This window comes from Eptatretus burgeri, chromosome 13 (assembly GCF_056783735.1).
Source record: "Eptatretus burgeri isolate ZD-2024b chromosome 13, Ebu_testis_v1, whole genome shotgun sequence".
Classification (NCBI taxonomy): domain Eukaryota; kingdom Metazoa; phylum Chordata; class Myxini; order Myxiniformes; family Myxinidae; genus Eptatretus; species Eptatretus burgeri.
Window position 1 is genome coordinate 68,776,651 of NC_140973.1, and position 20,181 is coordinate 68,796,831.

The following is a 20,181-nucleotide window of genomic DNA, read 5'->3' on the forward strand; positions in this document are numbered from 1 at the left end:
ACGTGCCTACAACTTATGGCCAGCGTTATGCGGAACGTGCGAGTCATACGCTGACATAAGTCTTAAAATTTCAAGCATGGAAAATTTGAGGACAACAGCAAAGTACAATGTTTAAAGCCAGCGTACTACGACGTATGGCAGTGTTTTTCAGCGTGCTCTCAATGTTATCAAAACTTACCCATAACGTATTCGACGTGTACCAGCGTTTTACACAAATTATCCAAAAATCGGCATAAGCTGGCTAAAACGTCAAGGTGTGACTGGGCCTTTAGAGGTGAGTGTGTGTACCTCTAGGCCATCCTGCCAGCCCAGACAGGCAATACAGTACAATTTTATAAAACTGATATATTCTCTAACTTAATATGTATTATATTCTTCTTCTTCCTCTTCTTCTTCTTCTTCTTCTTCTTCAACCTGACAAATTATTCACACATTCTTGTCGAGTCAGTTGGAGGTAATGGTACTGGTCCAAATTTTTCTGAAACCGCTGGCTAGGCCTGACATTCGACTGTCAGGAACTTGTAATTTTTTCAGGGTGCCACTGGTACCTTGATTCCTCTTTGCGAAAGGCTCCATGAGATCATTATTGTGCACTAATTGTGCAGTTTGTTCATTTAGATAACCTTGTGGACCAAAAGGGTGGAACAGTAATGTACAAAACAAGAAATACAAGCTAAGCAATCAGTGCTGGCTGACGGCTTCTCCGGCTTAACGTCTTTCTGACGCCCTGTATGTGAATACCAGGATGCCACAGTTTATACCTGGGTCTCGATTCAGACTCAGGCTAGACAGCTCAAGGTGAGTGGTTTGGGTGGCTGGCTTAAGATTTTAGGGTCATGAATTCCAGCCCCTTTTCTACCATTGAATTAACACCAGGAGGGTTGACAGCCTGTCATCCTTCCAAGGTTGGTGGAATGAGTACCGGCATACGAGCAATAGGGGGCATTGCATGCAATAGCAATAGGGGGTGCGACACAGCCGCACCTCCAGAAAATGATTCAGCCAAGCATCAACAGGCTGAATATGAATAAATAAATAAAAACTGTGGTTTAAAATTACAACTGGAGTAAAGCAGGGATGTTTATTATCTCCAACCTTGTTTATAATTGTAATTGATTGTATCATTAGACATTCCACACAAGGGAGAGAAGCAAGTGTTAAATGGTTGGAAACATTATTAGAATACATTGATAAGGCAGAAGATTTGGAACTCACATCCAAAATATTTAAAGATATTGAAGAAAAATCAAAACGAGTTGGCAGACAAACATGAAAAATTGGTCTAAAAGTTAATGTCGATACGATTTTAAAAAGAAAATTGTTTAAAATCATTGACAAGTCATCGATAAAAAGGTTTAAACGCACATTAAAGAAATTAAGGATGTGAAGGAGTTTGTTCATTTAGGTAACCTTGTGGACCAAAAGGGTGGAACAGTGATGTACAAAACAAGAAATACAAGCTAAGCAATCTTTCTTTTAATTTAATGCAGTTTAGAAATTCCCCAAGTTCAAAATCGAGACAAAATTGAAATTGTTTAATTCAACCATCAACATCAAGTCTATGCTTTATATGGTGCTGAATGTTGGAAGATGATTAAGAGGATTCAAAATCAACTCAGCTTTTCAGCACAAATGTCTAGGGAAGATTCTCAAGGTGTTTTAGCCAAATAAAATATGGAATGTGGAAGCCAAGAAAAGAATCAGAAATACATTATACAGATAAAGCAAAGAATGTGGAGATGATTTCAGCAAGGTTTGAAGAAAAGGAGAAAAATTGACGAGGGAGGTCATCTTTTTATTTAGACAACAGGAAAGAGGAAGGTTGAAGGACAAAAAAATTACTTTGATCAGAATGGTGGAGTAAGAGATGAAAGAATTTCATGGCACAAACATTGAAGAAGTAGCACAATTTTCCAAGAACAGAAATGACCGCCCCACTGTTCGTCCAGGTCAGAGAACCTAATAAATCATTTTCATAGAACTCTCGTCCTCTAAAATAACGGTGATGCCTCCTGGTTGTGATCTTTGGGATGGAAGATGTGACATGGCCTTCTTTGTTTCAACACACAAAAAGGGTTCCATGCTTCTGCACATGACCGGAAGTGGGTCATTGGTGGTCTATAAAAATGGACACGTGTGCCAGCTGGTTCCTTTGGCTCGATAAAGTGTGTGGATCGCAAGCGAAACGTCACCTGAGGCTGACCCTGCTCATTCCTGTTTGTACCAAATTGGAAAGTGTAGTTCAGTTATATTCATTGGTTGGCTGTGCTTTTCTTTTATATACCAGTGGGACATGCTTGCACACTACAAGCAATTACTCGGGTGCATCCTACGTGCAGACATCATAGATATAAGATTTATATGAAGGCGGTACTGAAAGTCATGAGCACGTTTGTTGTACAGTTCAACAAAGGTACATATAAGAAAATTGATATTTTCAGTAATAACTGGACATACCACATTACTTTTATACAAAATCTCCAGAACAATCTACACATTTCTGGCAGTGCTGTTTCTGTCAGAGCTTTAAAAATTCCGCTGCAGTAGAGGTCTGTTCCAACACTTCACAACCAGCTACGCATGGCTATCTGGACTCGCTCATCATTTTCATACTTCTGGCCTTTCATCTGCTCATTCAAGGGGCACGAACAGATGGTAGTCCGAGCAGAAACGGCACAAATGCATGGTCAAGTCCAGACTGTATGGGGAGTGGAGGAGCACTTCCCAGCCATTCTTTGAGATTTCCTCCAATGTCGGATGCACAGTGTGAGGTCCAGCATTGTCATTTTGAAAGATTACAGATTTTTTTATGAGGTGCTTTTACCGAAGTGCACGTTTTTTTCATCTGGCACTATTCCAGAAGTGCACGTTTCAGTTTCTTGATCGTCTGAATGTAGGGAGCTGCATTGATAGTTTCGCCTTTGGGCAGGAAATCAACCAGTATGCATCCCTCGGCATCCCAGAAGATAGTTCCCATAATTTTCCTGGCGGAGGGTACGCTTTTGGCCTTCTTATTTTTTGAAGATGTGGAGTGATGCCATTCTATGCTTTGTTGCTTGGTTTCTGGGTCGAAATGGTAGAACCAGTTTTCATCACCAGTCACGATACAGAACAGGGTGTCATTGTCCTCATCAGCATGTCAGTGAAGCAACTGTGATGACACATCCCTGCATGTGTTTCTGTGCTCCTCCCTCAGCAAACAGGGAACCCAACGGAAATAAACTTTCCGATATCCCAAAGTCGCTATCATCTCCTGTACGGCATGATGTCCTACGTTAAGCTGTGCTGCAATCTCCCTAACCATCATTTTCCGGTCCTCACTGAAGACCGCATCAACTTTTTGCTCATTGCGTTCAATAGTTGCACTTCTCAGCCGACCACAGCGCGGCTGATGGGCAATGTCCGTGTTTCAGTCTTTGAAGTGTTTCACCTACCTTTTAACAATGCTAGAGCCCATGCAGGCATCTCCGTACACCTGACTCAATCAGCCATTGATATCTGCATCTGAGTTGTTCTTCTTCACGAGGAATTCAATCACTGCACATTGGTGAAATTATTTGTCATCGACAGCCATTTTGTCACAATAGATTGAGAGAATATTATTACTGTGTATGCACTGGGCCTGTGTTTATATTGGTGTTGATAGATGGATAAATGTCGCTAAACTCGTGTTCGACTATATTCGGCACAAACGTGTGAAATATACTGGTGCTCATTACTTTTGGTATGGCCCTCGTATATTTGATGATGTGGATGGTGAGAGAGCTTTATATTCAAGGGCACAATGTTACAATGATGTGCAAGCCAAAATATAGATTTAAAATGTTGCATATTCATCATTAAATTCATCAAACAATGATCAAAGAAATGGAAAGTCTTGTGACCTAAAAAGCAATATAATTAAATATGCAATATTTAACATGTGCTATAATTACTATGATTACTTAGTAATTAACAAATTGATAATTACTATGACGAGCTAATAATTAGCAGTATTTTAAAAATATAAATACTTAAGCACATCATAGATCAAAGACATAGACATAGGAATCACTTGAAATTGCTTCCTTTCTGATGGATAAAGTCTGGACTCATTCGACTATTTTAAAAAGCCCATTGTGTCTGCATTCTGGAAAGAGCTAAATAACTCAAGGAAATCAAGAATTAGTTATTAGAATGAACTCTATTTAAATGTTTACAGCTATAGTAACTTTTTAATGTAAATAGGGCAAAAGTTATCAAATTTGAGGCAGAATAGGTGCTTGGTATCGTTGCCATGTGGAAGCCTGTACCACATGGCTTTCCTTATTTGTCCTGCATATTCCTGTAATCTTCGTCAGTTCCAGTGCCAGCTCCATTGTCTTGGGCCACGTGACACGCAGTGAGCAGACTGATGGAGGCTGCACCGGAAGACTTTTATTCACGGATATTTTAGTCTACGGAGCTGCCTGACTGTTTTTTTTTTTCTGATCAGTGTGCAAAATTTCAGCTTTCTAACCATTTAGACGGTACCAAACATTTATATCAGTGAGTCAGTGGTTAAAAAGAGCTTTATATGACACATTAGGTATTATATAATATACTTATTCACTTTTATTATTTATGGATCTGTGTGCCATTGATACATTTTTAACATCAATAATAGTCCTACTTACATTTTTGCAGATTCATAAATAAATAAATTAAAAGGCAGATCTTACCGTTTTGTGCGATCCTTGTCCTTGCTTTCCCTTGTTGAGTTCTCCTGACTTCATACGTGAAAATATCTGTTCACAGAGGTATGTATATCCAAATAATGAGAGCAGTAAAATGCCACTTTCGTCGAACAGTCAATCACAGGCAACGACTTCCAAAAGGTCAGGATAGAGACCCTATGATCTCTCTCGGCAGCCTCTAGTGTGCGTTGCAGATCCCTAAACTTTGAGGCCGATACGTCTGAGCATTGTAACTCAATGAGCTTCATTTCAAAATCTTCAACACCCATCTAATGAAACACTATCAAATCCATGTCGCTGGTATCAAAGTTGTCTGGTTTAACTAGAAAGGAAAGCATCTGGCCAAAACGTTGGAAATGTTGAAATTTGACAGAAAATTCTGTTCTTACATGTACGTTCCAATCTCGGCAACAGTGACGGTGCGATGTGGTGACAGTTCTTTAAGATATTGCAAATGGCAGAAAGTCGAGGTGACAATGTCCTGAGAAAGAAACAGCAAGTTTCGCAAGAAATGCCTTCAATGTTTCAAAAAGACCCATTAACAGTTTGGCCTGCACACTGCAGACAAAGGTTGAGTTCGTTTAGATGTGCTGAAATCTCAGTTAGACACATTAGTACCATGATCAGTAGCACTTATCGCGAGATTTCCTGCAAATTGAGATTGGCTGGGCCCCCGAAAAGCAATGTAGTAAATAAATCAATTGAATCGTTTTTCTTTCTACATCAAAGAGCTTTCATTGGGTAGCATAACTTTGACTACAAATTATACTACCCGATGGAAGCTCTTGTTTTTATTTTTATTTTAGAGATTGAAAGAGCAGTCAAGCATAGTTTTTAATCGAGTTTTTTTTTCAACTTAGTTTCTTCCCCGTTAATTTGACTTTTATTGTGTGTGCTACTCAAAATCATCTTGCGTGCCACTCATGGCACACGTGCCATACGTTTCTGACCCTTGCTACAGTGTATGGGTGTGCAAAGACCGCAATCAGTCATGTGTCCAAACACGCATACAGAAGGAACCAAGTTTGAAAGGCCAGCAGAACATTTGTCATGAAAATATCTGTTGAACAATCTAAGAGTAGTAACTGACCTACAGTGAGAGAGTGGTTGATGAGTTGAACTTTTCTCCACACCAACCAGGTTAACCATGCATTTCTGGAGTCTATCAAGTCAGGATAAGTGGGAGGCTGGGCAGCCCAGCCCAAACGTGGCAACAGTACTCCATGATGGGGTGTTCAGTTGTCTTGTACAAGTACAAGACAGGATCAGGAGGTAAATACCTCTGCGCTCAATAAAGACAACCAACTCGCTTGGAAGCACTTTCAACAATACCAGAAATGTAGTTATCCTATCTAACATTCGTGGAGATGACAAGACCAGGAAGACAAAGTTCAAAATTCTCTGGTTGTAAAAGTATTCAGCCTCTTACGTCAGTAATTGGTGGAAACACCTTTTGAAGCAATGACTGCTATGAGTCTTTTTTGGTGGGTCTCTACCAGCTTTGCACAGTGAGATGGTGAAATCTTGAGCCATTCTTCACATGAAAATTGCTCTATTTCTGCCGTTTGATGGGGATCATCGATGGACTGCAATCTTCAAGTCTCACCAAAAAGGGTCAATTGGGTTAAAGTCAGGACTTTGACTGGACCACTCAAGAACATGTATTTTCTTCATAATCAGCCACCCCAGTGTGTCATCAGCTTTGTACTTCAGATCATTGGCCTTCTGAAATGTGAATCTCTGAGCCAGTTTCAGATTCATGGCAAACTCAAGCAGGTTTTCATCAAGGATTCTCTTGTACTTTGCACTATCCATTGTCCCTTCTATTCTGACAAGCTTGCCAGTCCCTGCTGATGAAAATCAGTCCCATAACATGATGCTGCCACCACCATGCTTGACAGTAGGGATGGTGTTGACTGGGTGATGTACAGTCTTCAGCTTGCGCCAGACATAACGTTTTGAATTCAGACCAAAAAGTTAAATTCTTGTCTCGTCTGCCCACAAAACATTCCTCCACATGCCTGCAGTATCATTAAGATGCTTTTTCACAAACTCCATATGAGCTTTTACATGCATCTTTTTCAGTAATGGCTTCTTTCTTGCCACCTGTCCATCGTAGCCAGATTTGTGAAGGGAACAGGATAGTGTTAATTGATTAACACTGACCCCCATCTTGGACATAGAGCCTTGTAGATCTTTCAAAATCATTGTTGGAGTTACAGTGACATCCCGAACCAGTTTCCTGCTTGCCCGGCTGCTGAGGTTGGATGGGCGACTTGATCTGAGATGAGTCCGGGTGGTATGATACGTCTTCCACTTCTTAATGAGGGATTTCACCATACTCAAAGGGATAATGAGTGAATTGGAAATCTTCGTATAACCCTCTCCTGAACGATGCTTCTCCACCACTTTGTCTGATATCTTTGAAAAGCTCCCTGGTCTTCATGTTTGACATATTGGTTGACCAAGTGAGTTGCACCTCAAAACTCCTTAGATAAGTGGGGAAGCCTTATTTTTTAGTTAAAGCCACTGATTACATTCAGGTGAAACCTATTACACTTATTTTGTAACATTTCAAACAACTAATTTGCTCCTGAAGTGATTTTGGGTTAATAAGGCAAAGGGTTTGAATACTTAGACAACTGAGAATCATCTGATTTTATCTATTAATAACTTATTCACATTTTACCAGTATTTTTTTATCATGTTGGAGTCGTTTGTGAAGACTCTTTATATTAAGTTTGATTTGAAAGCATCATGAAATAAGCTCAGGTGGCATCAAAATGTGAAAACTTTGGAGGGGGGTGATCACTTTTGCAGGCCACTGTTTATACTTGGTTAAAGTGTAAATGAAAGCATCCATTCACTTGATATGGCATTCTTTACTAAGTCAACTGATGTGAGACTACTACTAGTATAAGAAGGCCCCAATTATTCACACTGGCCAAGGAAAGGTTTTTTTTCCCCGAAGTGTTTCAAGAACCAGCTTCTCAGCTTAGACGTATCCAAACTCACCTTGGAGTTGTCTAGCAAGTGTTGGGGGGAGGAGGGATGATGGAGGAGGGGTGGACCTTAAGCTTGATGATCCTTGGTGTCAGCATTTGTCGTTAAATATCTCAGGATATTTTTTGCAAAGAGTAGGTGAGATATCACCTCGACCCTGATCTCAACTTTCTAATTTGCGTAAAACCTATCCAAACAACCTGCACTATTAGTATTGTGAGTATGTTAATACCTCTGACGTGGAATGAGAAGGCCTTCATCCTGCAGTGGACTGAAACGATGATGATGATGATGATGATGATGATGATGATGATGATATTCCTGCATTATCCAATGGAATACATTGCCAAAACGTTTAATGATAAAGGCAAATGGTTATTGTTGAAATCATTATTTATTCATCAACAAAACTCTCATGCGAATCATCAAATCACAGCAGACATTTTTCCACCATATTTTAACCGCTCCTATAACCACATATAAATCCTGCCACTGAGGGTTTTAAAAGGCAATAAATATCTGATTACTGTATGGCTCTTTCCAAGCGTTGAGACAGATAAGAGCAATTCAGAGAGAAAAAAAAAGAATTTGGCAAGGCCTTTAACGACGCCCCTCGCTGGGTCAACAATTACAGCAAAACCATCCTCTTCTCCTTTATATGCTTGTTCCATCCTGACTTGCACATGCCATCACATAAAGCAGCGTGATATCATGCTCATAAACGCCATAACACTCAGCTTTAGTAATAGGAGGAAGCGGAAACTATATTGCAAGGCGGGAGGGAAAGATATATTGATGACTTTGCACAATACTTCCTGAACGGGCAATTATCATCCATTGTGATCATTTTACCTCGAAAGAGGCGAATATGGAATCGGATTTTTTTTGCTACTTTCACACCGTCATCCGAACCGTCATGTCAAAGGGACTTCTACATGACGCACGAGCTGTGAACTTTTCGAGCTGGTTTTTCTTTCATTTCATTTCTATGCAAGATCGAGGCTCATGGAAGAGCAAGGTGACGTTGAATATGAACTGACAGTGAAGCAGCAGGGCAACTCTTGGCACACAATGAGCAAGGGAATGAATAAACAGGAAAGGAGAGAGAGAAGAGAGAAGAGAGAAGAGAGAAGAGAGAAGAGAGAAGAGAGAAGAGAGAAGAGAGAAGAGAGAAGAGAGAAGAGAGAAGAGAGAGAGAGAAAATCACTGTAACATGCCAGTAAAAGGGTTCAGTTAGGAAGGGTTAATGGGGGTAATAAAGATTGCGGATAAGGATGGGGGAATCCCATAACATGGTGGTGTACCACTTGCTTGAAGTCCTGGAGAGAAGAGTGGGATAAACACAGAAGGCTTTGTGATAACTTGTCCCATGTGATGCTACAACATGCTATACTTTTGCGTATTAATCACGTAGATGCTGACCTAGTGTTTGAACTATTGGCTCTCTTTCCATCGTGGCAGAATTTCATGAAACAGCATCGTTTTTTGTCACTGCTATAGATATCAGAGTTGGGATCGTCCGTGGAATAATGCAAGACATTCCCTCAAGAAGTGTAAAATTGAAAGGCTGCCCATTTGTTTATGTTTAGGAGCTAATCCAAGCAACACAAATAAATAAACTCAAGCTCCTTTTAACATCATCCCCCACTTCACCCAACCACCACAACTACCACCACAACCTTATCTCCCCACTCTTTCGAAATGATGTTAAGGCAGTCAATTTGCAGGCAGATCATCCATTTGATGGCTGGATCAATGGTAAGGAGTTTACAGCAAAGCGAATAAAATACGATAGCTGTGCACTCCGACACAGCGGGAAATCCATTCCATGCCAATATTCCACAGATTGCATTATCCATTTGTGGATCCTAAAAGCACATTTCCTTCTCATTTCACTCCTCTCAGACCTCCTAGTAGGGTGCATATGATCATGCTTCACAAACGAAGATTTCCCATTGACTGTTGACCTCTTGTCAGGTATTAAAAAAAAACAAAAAACAATAACAGTCGTTTCCATGGTGTAATTTAACTCTTTTCTGAGCAATAATATACGCATGGTGAATGGAGAAAACCATAAGCCTTGTACGGAGAGGTTTTGACTTATCTCTTTCATTGATAATACCATTCAACTAAATCATTCTCTTAGATTAGATAATTAGTTAAATTGGTTTTACAGGTTTGGATATAAGCTTTCGGGCTGCAGAATTATCTGATGTCTTGGATAGTGAGAGAGAGTGAGTGTGTGTGTGTGTGTATGTATGTATGTGTTGTTACGGTTGTGGAAATTCACAGAGCACCATATAGGTCCTGAGATCAGTTATGTCGATAAGTCTGTGTTCAGATAGATTTCTCCACCGATGTTTAACAGGCAATTATTCGTGTGCAGGGCTGTGATCTTTGAGGTGGCCGTTTTTCTTTGACTATCTTTATTTTGGACCAACCGCTTCACAACAACCACCTCCACCACCAACATCACTCTCATCAACCATCTCCACAACAACTACCTCCAACACCAACATCACTCTCATCAACCATCTCCACAACGACCACCATGACATCCCCTCACAACCTACGCAACAACGAACAGCAACGCCTTACCGTCATCTCCGCAAACGCCACCATCTTTGCGCCAGCAATGGCGAGTTCCCCACGAGCGACATCTCTGCCACCAGACGAGGGGACTCCTTCGTTGGCACCAGGGTCGTTGATTTCACCCACATCCGCTCTCCTTCGTTGGCACCAGGGTCGTTGATTTCACCCACGTCCGCTCTCCTTCATTGGCACCAGGGTCGTTGATTTCACCCACGTCCGCTCTCTCCGAGCTTCGCATCGAAATCGGATCAGGGGATCGAGGGGGGGGGAGCCAGCGGGGGGTCAGAGGTGAGAGACCAGAGTTCAAAACCTCGCCTCATGGACCCAATATAAGGGCGCGCAGAGACGCCAAGCACGCAGTTGTGCGGGGCCGCGTTGGGAGCTGGATCAGCCTGGAGCCTGGAATCTGCAGACGGACGGGAGCTGGAGAGAGCGGAACCTGGAGCGCAACCTGCCGTGCCGAGCTGTGGGTCACTGGGAAGAGGCCGGAGAGGAGTTGCCAACCAGCGGCATAATGGTCCGAGGTGATCGGGCCCCGGAACAGTCCAAGCGACGCGGAGGAACGGATGGGCTCTTAAGAGAACATCAACTCTGAAAGAGCAAAGGCCCGTTCGTTCCTCTGAGGCGTTGTCGACTCGGCCCGATCGATCAGGCCACTCGACGAGGCCTGGGCAGGGCCGTGGTCACGCCAGATGCCGTGTGGACGGGACGCCAAGGAGCACCCAGCGAGTCGCCACGAAGGCGGCAGGTAACCAGCGTGGCATCTCGGAGCTCTTTCGGTCTCCCAAGCTCTGAGAAACATTAAAGGCTTACGAGCCCGGGCCTTTTCTTTCTGGGGTTTTGAATGAACGTTGTGGCGCCATGTCTTTAAGTATAACTGTTAAGTGCATGTAAATAAATAATAATAGAACGATGGTAGTTCTTTTTCTTGCTTGTGTTTTGTCCCATACGTGCATTGGTTGCATACATGACTGCATGATTGTATACGTGCATTGGTTGCATACATGACTGCATGATTGCATATGTCTCGTTCTATAAATAAATGTCCTTGTGTGAATGTCAACCCATTCGTCGCGTCCTTTTCCTTCAAATTGAACTGCCGTATTGCATTCGAAATAATAGCTGGCTTTTTAATAGCTGATAATATAATCGGATCCAATGGGGCTTTCGCGATAATACCCTGCTCGGTTATCCCAAAACGGAGCCAGCTGCTTAAGCGGCTCGTTTCCAAGCGGGCCGCGTTGAGGTACAGTCTCTCGGTCGTCTGCCCACGCGATTAATTAGGTAAATCGACCATTCGGTGATCGGACCCTGTAGCGCGTGGGTAGAGTGTTGACTAGGCTGTGGCGTGCATTAAAAACACACCTGTAGCGGGATTTCGGCGTTGTTCCGAAAGCTGCGACTAGATTGCTACGTCGGTGGGCGAGCGTGGCCGCTATTAGCAAGAAACAGTTGCCCGCACGCCAGCGGGTGGAAATCTGTAACAGTATGTATATATGTGTATATATATATATATATATATATATATATATATATATATATATATATATATATATATATATATATATATATATATATATATATATATATATATATATATATATATATATATATAAATACACACTACATGGTCAAAGGTATGTGGATACCTGCACGTCCAACATCTCATTCCAAAATCATGGGAATTAATTTGGAGTTGGTCCCCCTTTCGCTGCTATAACAGCCTCCACTCTCCTGGGAAGGCTTTCCACTCGATGGTGGAACATTCCTGTGGAGATTTGCTTCCATTCAATTAAAAGAGCATTCGTGAGGTTGGGCACTGATGTTGGGTGATAAGATCTGGCTCACAGTCGGTGTTCCAATTCATCCCAAAGGTGTTTGATGGGGTTGAAGTCATGGCTCTGTTGTGCAGGCAAGTCAAGTTCATCCACACCGATCTTGACAAACCATTTCTGTATGGACCTCGTTTTGTGCACGGGGGCATTGTCATGCTGAAACAGGAAAACGCCTTCTCCAAACTGTTGCCACAAGTTGGAAGCACAGAATTGTCTGGAAGGTCATTGCATGCTATGGTGTTATGATTTCCCTTCACTGTACCTAAGGGGCCAAGCTGAAACCATGAAAAAACGGCCCCAGACCATTATTCCTCCTCCACCACTATGCATTTGAGCAGGTGGCGTTCTCCTGGCATCCGCCAAACCCAGATTCGTCCGTTGGACTGCCAGATGGTGAAGCGTGATTCATCACTCCAGAGAACACGTTTTCAATGCTCCAGAGTCCAATGGCACTGAGCTTGACACCACTCCAGCCAACGGTTGGCATTGAGCATGATGATCTTAGGCTTGTGTGCGACTGCTCGGCCATGGAAACCCATTTCATGAAGCTCTCGATGAATAGTGCTTGTGCTGATGTTGCTTCCAAAATCAGTTTGGAACTTGGTCGTGAGTGTTGCAACCGACGACAGGCGATTGTTCTGCGCTACATGCTTCAGCACTTGGCGGTCACGTTCTGTGAGCTTGTGTGGCCTTCCAGTTTGTTGCTGAGCTGTTATTGCTCCAAGACGTTGCCACATCACAAGAACAGCACCACAGTTGACCAGAGCAGCTCTAGCAGGGCAGAAATTTGATGAACTGACTTGTTGGAAAGGTGGCTTCCTATGACAGTGCCACGTTGAAAGTCACTGAGCTGTTTAGTACGGCCCATTCTACTGCCAATGTTTGTCTATGAAGATTGCATTGATGTGTGCTTCATTTTATACAACTGTCAGCAATGGGTGTGGCTTAAACAGCCGAATCCACAAATTGGAAGGCGTGTCCACATACTTTTGGCCATGTCGTGTGTATATATATATATATATATATATATATATATATATATATATATATATATATATCTCTCTCTCTCTCTCTCTCTCTCTCTCTCTCTCTCTCTCTCTCTCTCTCTCTCTCTCTCTCTCTCTCTCTCTCTCTCTCTCTCTCTCTCTCTCTCTCTCTCTCTCTCTCTCTCTCTCTCTCTCTCTCTCTCTCTCTCTCTCTCTCTCTCTCTCCCCTCACCCCCCCCCCCACGGTGATTATGTGCAGACAGTGTTTGTCTCGAGATGTGTCCAGATGGTGTTTGTTTCCAGGCAGTGTTTATCTCGAGGTGGTGTTTGGTTCCTGACTTGTCCAGGTGGTGTTTATGTCCAGGTGGTATTTGTCTCCAGATGGAGTTTGTGTCTGGGCGTTGTTTATCTCTGGAGAGTGTTTGTCTCTGGACCTGCCCGGGGCACGTCTCTTTGTCTCCGGATGTGTCTGGGTGGTGTTTGTCTCTGGACGGCTTGGCTCCGGATGCGTCTGGGTGGTGCTTGTCTCCAGATTTGTCCAGGTGGTGTTTGTCTCCGGACGTGTCTCGGTGGTGTTTGTCTCTGGACGTGTCTGGGTGGTGTTTGTCTCCAGACGTGTCTGGGTGGTGTTTGTCTCCAGACGTGTCTGGGTGGTGTTTGTCTCCGGACGTGTCTGGGTGGTGTTTGTCTCTGGACGTGTCTGGGTGGTGTTTGTCTCCAGACGTGTCTGGGTGGTGTTTGTCTCCAGACGTGTCTGGGTGGTGTTTGTCTCCGGACGTGTCTGGGTGGTGTTTGTCTCCAGACGTGTCTGGGTGGTGTTTGTCTCCGGACGTGTCTGGGTGGTGTTTGTCTCTGGACGTGTCTGGGTGGTGTTTGTCTCCGGACGTGTCTGGATGGTGTTTGTCTCCGGACATGGCTGAGTGGTGTTTGGGTGGTGTTTGTCTCCAGACGTGTCTGGGTGGTGTTTGTCTCTGGACGGCTTGGCTCCGGATGCGTCTGGGTGGTGCTTGTCTCCAGATTTGTCCAGGTGGTGTTTGTCTCCAGACGTGTCTGGGTGGTGTTTGTCTCTGGACGTGTCTGGGTGGTGTTTGTCTCCGGACGTGTCTGGGTGGTGTTTGTCTCCAGACGTGTCTGGGTGGTGTTTGTCTCCGGACGTGTCTGGATGGTGTTTGTCTCCGGACATGGCTGAGTGGTGTTTGGGTGGTGTTTGTCTCCAGACGTGTCTGGGTGGTGTTTGGCTCCAGACGGCTTGGCTCTGGATGCGTCTGGGTGGTGTTTGTCTCCGGACATGTCTGGGTGGTGTTTCTTTCTGACCGTATCTGTGTTTTTCTCCGGACATGTCCCATCGGTGTTTGTCTCTGGACAGAGTTTGTCTCCGGACCTGTCCAGGCGGCGTTTGTTGGTCTTGGACCTGTCTGGGCAGTGTTTGTTTATCTCCGGATATGTCCAGGCAGTGTTTGTTTCTGGGCAGTATTTATATTATGACCAGTAGAAAATGTATCTCAGACATTATTTTGTTTCCATCTTCACTGTTATTCTATGCAGAATCATTTTGATGAGACACTATGAATCGTAATTAACGCTCCATCACAAGTCTGCCTTCCCTTCCCCCACCCCTCCTCACTCTCCCTCCCTCCTCGCTCTTCCACCTTGTCACTCTCCCCTCTCTCTCTCTCCCCATTCTTTTTCTCCCCCTCAAAGTATTCCCGGCAGCGAAGTGACAGGTGGTATTTGCGAGTCATAAATGTCAGTCTGTCCATCCGTCCATCCCCCTCCATAAGTCCAAAATATTGAAACCTAGTGGCCCCAAACTTTGCATGCATACTAAGGAAACTCCAAGGTAGTGCATGAATGAAAATTGCATGTTTGGGTTAATTTAAACACGTTTTGAAGATAATTTAGGAAATGCTCATCACAAAAAAACACAATAATCCTTCCCAAGATGATGGCACGCCATCTTGGTCAGCCCCATGTCCGCTCGCAAGAATCTTAAGCCACAATTTTCTTTGGCCTGCTCAACAATGGCTTGGTGGAACAAGCCACAATGATTTCTTAATGATAAAGTTTGTTTTTTCACTCTCCTCACTCATATCATCGAATGCTTGATCATCATGCCGACGAATCGCTGGGTACATTGAAATGCTTATAAATGCCTGGAGATGATCGTGTTCATGGCTTTATTTCATTTCCACACATGCCATAACCTCGATAATCTCTTAAACTAAGCCGAATTACAAAATTGAATCTCCAAAATTGAACATAGCGGTAGTTCCGACTGCTAAAAAAGTGTTCAGACATATTTGACATTTCGGCATCTCTGAGCGGTGTTTAATATGACGGATTGTTAATTGCTTGCCAAGCCAGCCATTCCTTGTCAACCATTTCATTGGAGTGCTTCCTTGAGTGCTTAAGCCACTTTGCGAGCACTCTACAATATTCGCACTGTCACTGAATACTGTACCGGTGACCCTCGTATAACCCGTGTTCTAATAGCGCGTTTTCACTGCAGCCCGGATTTAATACAACAACAACAACACCACCAACAGTGCTACATCCTCCTGTGTGAGCCGTTTGTGCTCAGTCTTCCTGTGCAAGTCATTTGTGTTTGTCATTCTCAGCGTGGCATTCACTCACAGTGGCAGAAACTGCAAAAAGCGTAACAAGTGACATTGCAGATAATGATCAAGTGAAGAAAAAGCAAGAAAGTCTCATTCATTGGAAGTTGGGACTTCGTGATTCCACAATGAGAACTCCATTCATGACAATCGTGATAAAATCCATAAGAGTACTCAGACAACAACGAATCTCAATGTTACCAGAAATGCAAGGTCTCAGCCTGATGCTATTGAGAAAATGGTAAAGATGCTGACCACATCAACAGAGCATCAGAACCAAAAGAACATGCCCTTGTCTGAAATGGTCATTCAAGAGAAGGTGAGGAGGTTGTATGCTGATCTAACCAAAGATACCAATGATCCAGTGCCTTTTACTGCCAGTCATGGGTGGTTTGAGATCTTCAAGTCACCATATGTCACACAATCTCAAGTTGACTGGGGAAGCTGCTGCTGCAGATCAGGCTGCTGCCAAAAAATTTCCAGCCGTCATCAAATCAGTGATTGCGGATGGAGGTTACACACCAAGCCAGGTGTTTAACCTCGATGAAACTGAACTTTATTGGAAACGCATGCCCAACCGCACTTTCATCTCTATCACCTTCCTCTCCATCAACTCTGGCCTGAGGCAGTAATTGAGTTCAGAGGTTTCACGAAGGCTAAAGTCAGCGAAACAAGGCAACAGATTGTGGACATGGCCCTGCAAGTGGAATATGAGGAGGTCGACAAAGATGATGTTGAGGATTTGCTTCTCTCATACAGGGAGGAGCTGAGCAATGAAGATCTTCTGGATTTGGAGGAGGAGTGCATTAGAGAGGAATCAGAATCAAGTCCTGAGGAGGTTGTGCTTGTTAAAACCTTCACGACAAAGGTCATGGCTAAAGGTTCAAATTGGTCGATGATGCCATTGCCATCTTTGATGAACATGATCCCGACTGCATGAGAAGTTCCAAGGTGCAGAGGGAGAGGGAGGAAATCCTGAAATGTTACAAGGAGGTTAACGAACAGAAAATGAAGCAGCCACTCAAGTCTCCATGATGAAGTTCTTCAAAAAACGAAAATCCCAAGTGAATCAGCCTCCATTTCATCTTCTGAGCCTTCAACCTCAACTGGACAGCCTGCCACACCTGAATAAGCCTGCACATGCAATACGTAATGTTTCCAACCCCAATCATGACAACACTTATTAAAAAGTCATTCATTTTCATGTTATTTGTTATATGTTTTATTTATGCATACTGCATTTTTGAGCTTTGCATGTTGGTCTTCAACCTTAAAAGGTATAAATCTTCCCCGTTTGGAACATAACCCAGATTTTTACATGTTAAATATTGCCCCATTAGACGTTTTTGGATAACACGGCGTTTCACGGCAACGCATCCACAGCATTATATGAGGGTCTCCTGTATATCGATCAACTTGAACAAAGATCAGGGGCTGCTCATTGTGCTGTCCCCACATTGTTCTGTGGTGCATTGGACAGTGGGTAGCTCACTGAAAATGTGCAATTTTATTTCACACCATGTTTCTCCTTTTTGTACGATCTTCTTTCATTATATGACCTGTCACTTTGGCATAGATAAATAAATGGCAGTCCTTCTGTCTGTGTCTGTCTGTCTGTCTATCTGTTTTTTTGTGATGAATAAGCTCCGAGACCAGTGAACCGATATTGATGAAACTTTACACATATATAGAACTAACATTCAGCTCCAGGATGCGCTAAGTGGCTCTCCATAAAAATGAAAAAAAATATATATTTAAAAAAAAAAAAATATATATATATATATATATATATATATATATATATATATATATATATATATATATATAAATAAAATAAATAAAAATTCCATGAGAAAAAAAAATGGCTTTCAAATAGTGCGCCGGCGTATTAATCATAACAAAAGGCTTCATGGTTAAAAACGCTAGGGTTTTTTGAAATACAAAATGTTCATATTCGTTGACTTTTTAAACATATACATTCTCCTCCTGTTATTTGAATTCTCGAACTGCACGCGCATGGCAACAGCTAACTGCTGATCGATCTGCTCATGAAAGAGCCAGGCAAGCGAAGTCAGCTGCAGAGAGAGAGAGAGAGAGAGAGAGAGAGAGAGAGAGAGAGAGAGAGAGAGAGAGAGAGAGAGAGAGAGAGAGAGAGAGAGAGAGAGAGAGAGAGAGAGAGAGAGAGAGAGAGAGAGAGAGAGAGAGTCATCTTACTGCTGATATATCTGCTCATCTACTATATAAATGGCAGTCCTTCTGTCTGTTTGTCTGTCTGTCTGTCTGTTTGTTTGTAACCAATGAGCTCCAAGACCAGTGAACCGATCTTGATGAAACTTTATACACATATAGACCTAACATTCAGCTCCAGGATGCGCTAAGTGGCTTTCCATAAAAATGAAAAAATATATATTAAAAAAAGGTTTTCGAATCGTGCGCCGGCATATAAATCGTAACAAAAGGCTTCATGGTTAAAAACGCTTGAGTTTTTTGAAATACAAAATGTTCGTATTCGTTGACTTTTTAAACATACGCATTCTCCTCCTGTTATTTGAATTCTCGAACTGCACGCGCAAGGCAACAGCTAACTGCTGATAGATCTGCTCATGAAAGAGCCAGGCAAGCGGAGTCAGCTGCAGAGAGAGAGAGAGAGAGAGAGAGAGAGAGAGAGAGAGAGAGAGAGAGAGAGAGAGAGAGAGAGAGAGAGAGAGAGAGAGAGAGAGTCGTCTTACTGCTGATATATCTGCTCATGAACGAGCCAGGCAAGCAGAGTCGACTGCAGAAAGATAGAGTGTCACTTAACTACAAATAGAGCGTCACACCGATGGGCGAGAGAAGCACAAAACTCACGTTCCAGCTTTCTAGGTCTGGGTTTTGGCAGGACATCGACAGTTGCCACTGCTGCTAGAAACATTGAGTGGCTCAAGGCCACCTTCAACTATGACCTCTCTGAGGATTACGGCAGCATAAAGCCTTCCTTCCATAAATCTGAGGAATAAAAGAAGCCTTCCCAATTTTCTCCATACAACTAATGCCTCAGTCTAACTAGCGTGAGGAAAATAGGGCAAATAAATATATATACATACATATATGTATATATATATATATATATATATATATATATATATATATATATATATATATATATATATATATATATATATATATGTATATATAAAGATTAAACGACTTGTTTAAAAAAAAGTTTTTTCAACTGTGTCGTTGGAGTACTTGCTTGGAGCGCTCTTCAAGCTTTGATCTCTACAAACTTCCATGGTGATACCGCAGCGTGGTTGTCCATGTGGATATCTCCAGTGTTACAAAGGCAAAATTTATTTGATGATTGCAATGAGTAAAAAATGTTTTCAGTTGAAAAGCAATGAATCACCACATCACAGCAGGAGAGCTAAGAGGTATGCATGCTCACTCTAAGCTGTCTAGCCTGGGTTTGAATCCTGACTCAGCTATCAATTGTCATCCCGGTGTTTCACAGGAAAAGTGATTTATCAAAGTGGGTGCCATCTCTCGGATGGACTTGGAACTGGATGTCACATCTGCCAGACCCCCCTCCCCCCCCACTCTCCTCTACCCCTCCGCAATCTTTCCTCCCCTCTCCCCCTCTCTCTCTCCCCACTGCCTCGAACTCCTCTCTCCCTCTCTCACCACTATCCCTCTCTCACCACTATCTGGCACTGGAAAAATCTCTGTGGGGCACCTCTTCCCTTGAAGCCCGAAGCACGTGCTTATTTTTCTTAATGGTTAATCCCGGGCTGACCCCACCCTCTCCCTCTCTTTCCCTCCCCTTCCCCTGCTCCCCCACCCTTCCTCTCTGATGAGGGGACTGCAGCATGTATAAATCAGATTCGAAGTGAGCCGACCGGAGCAGTGCAAACGTAGCTGCATGTGTGAGCATGCATGCATACAGGCAGGCTTTTGCCAGGTAGATGGCGTGGTTTAAAATGCTCCCACCCAGTTTTATATAGAACCCGGCAGTTAAAAATAAAATGATGCTGTTTGGGCACATCTTATCACTATTCCCTTCCCGACCCCTCACGCGGCCTTCCCTTCCCTACCCCTCACACTGCCTTCACTTCTGCTCCCCTCATGCTGCCTTCCTCTCCCCTTGCACTGCCTTCCCCTCATGCTGCCTTCCCTTCCTCTCATGCTGCCTCCCCCCCCCTTGCACTGCCTTCCCTTCCCCTCATGCTGCCTTCCCTTCCCTTTCCATCACAGTACATTCTCGTCCCCTCACTCTGCCTTAGCGTCCCATCACACTGCTTTCCATCCAGCTCCTCTCATGATTACCTCCTCCAAAACCCCTCCCCTCTCTACTGGCATGGCATCTCCCAGTGGTCTCCATTGCTGTATTAACATGCTGATTTTAAATACCCCATTTCATTAAATCCTGCACTACCCCCCCCACCTCCTCCCTTCTGCA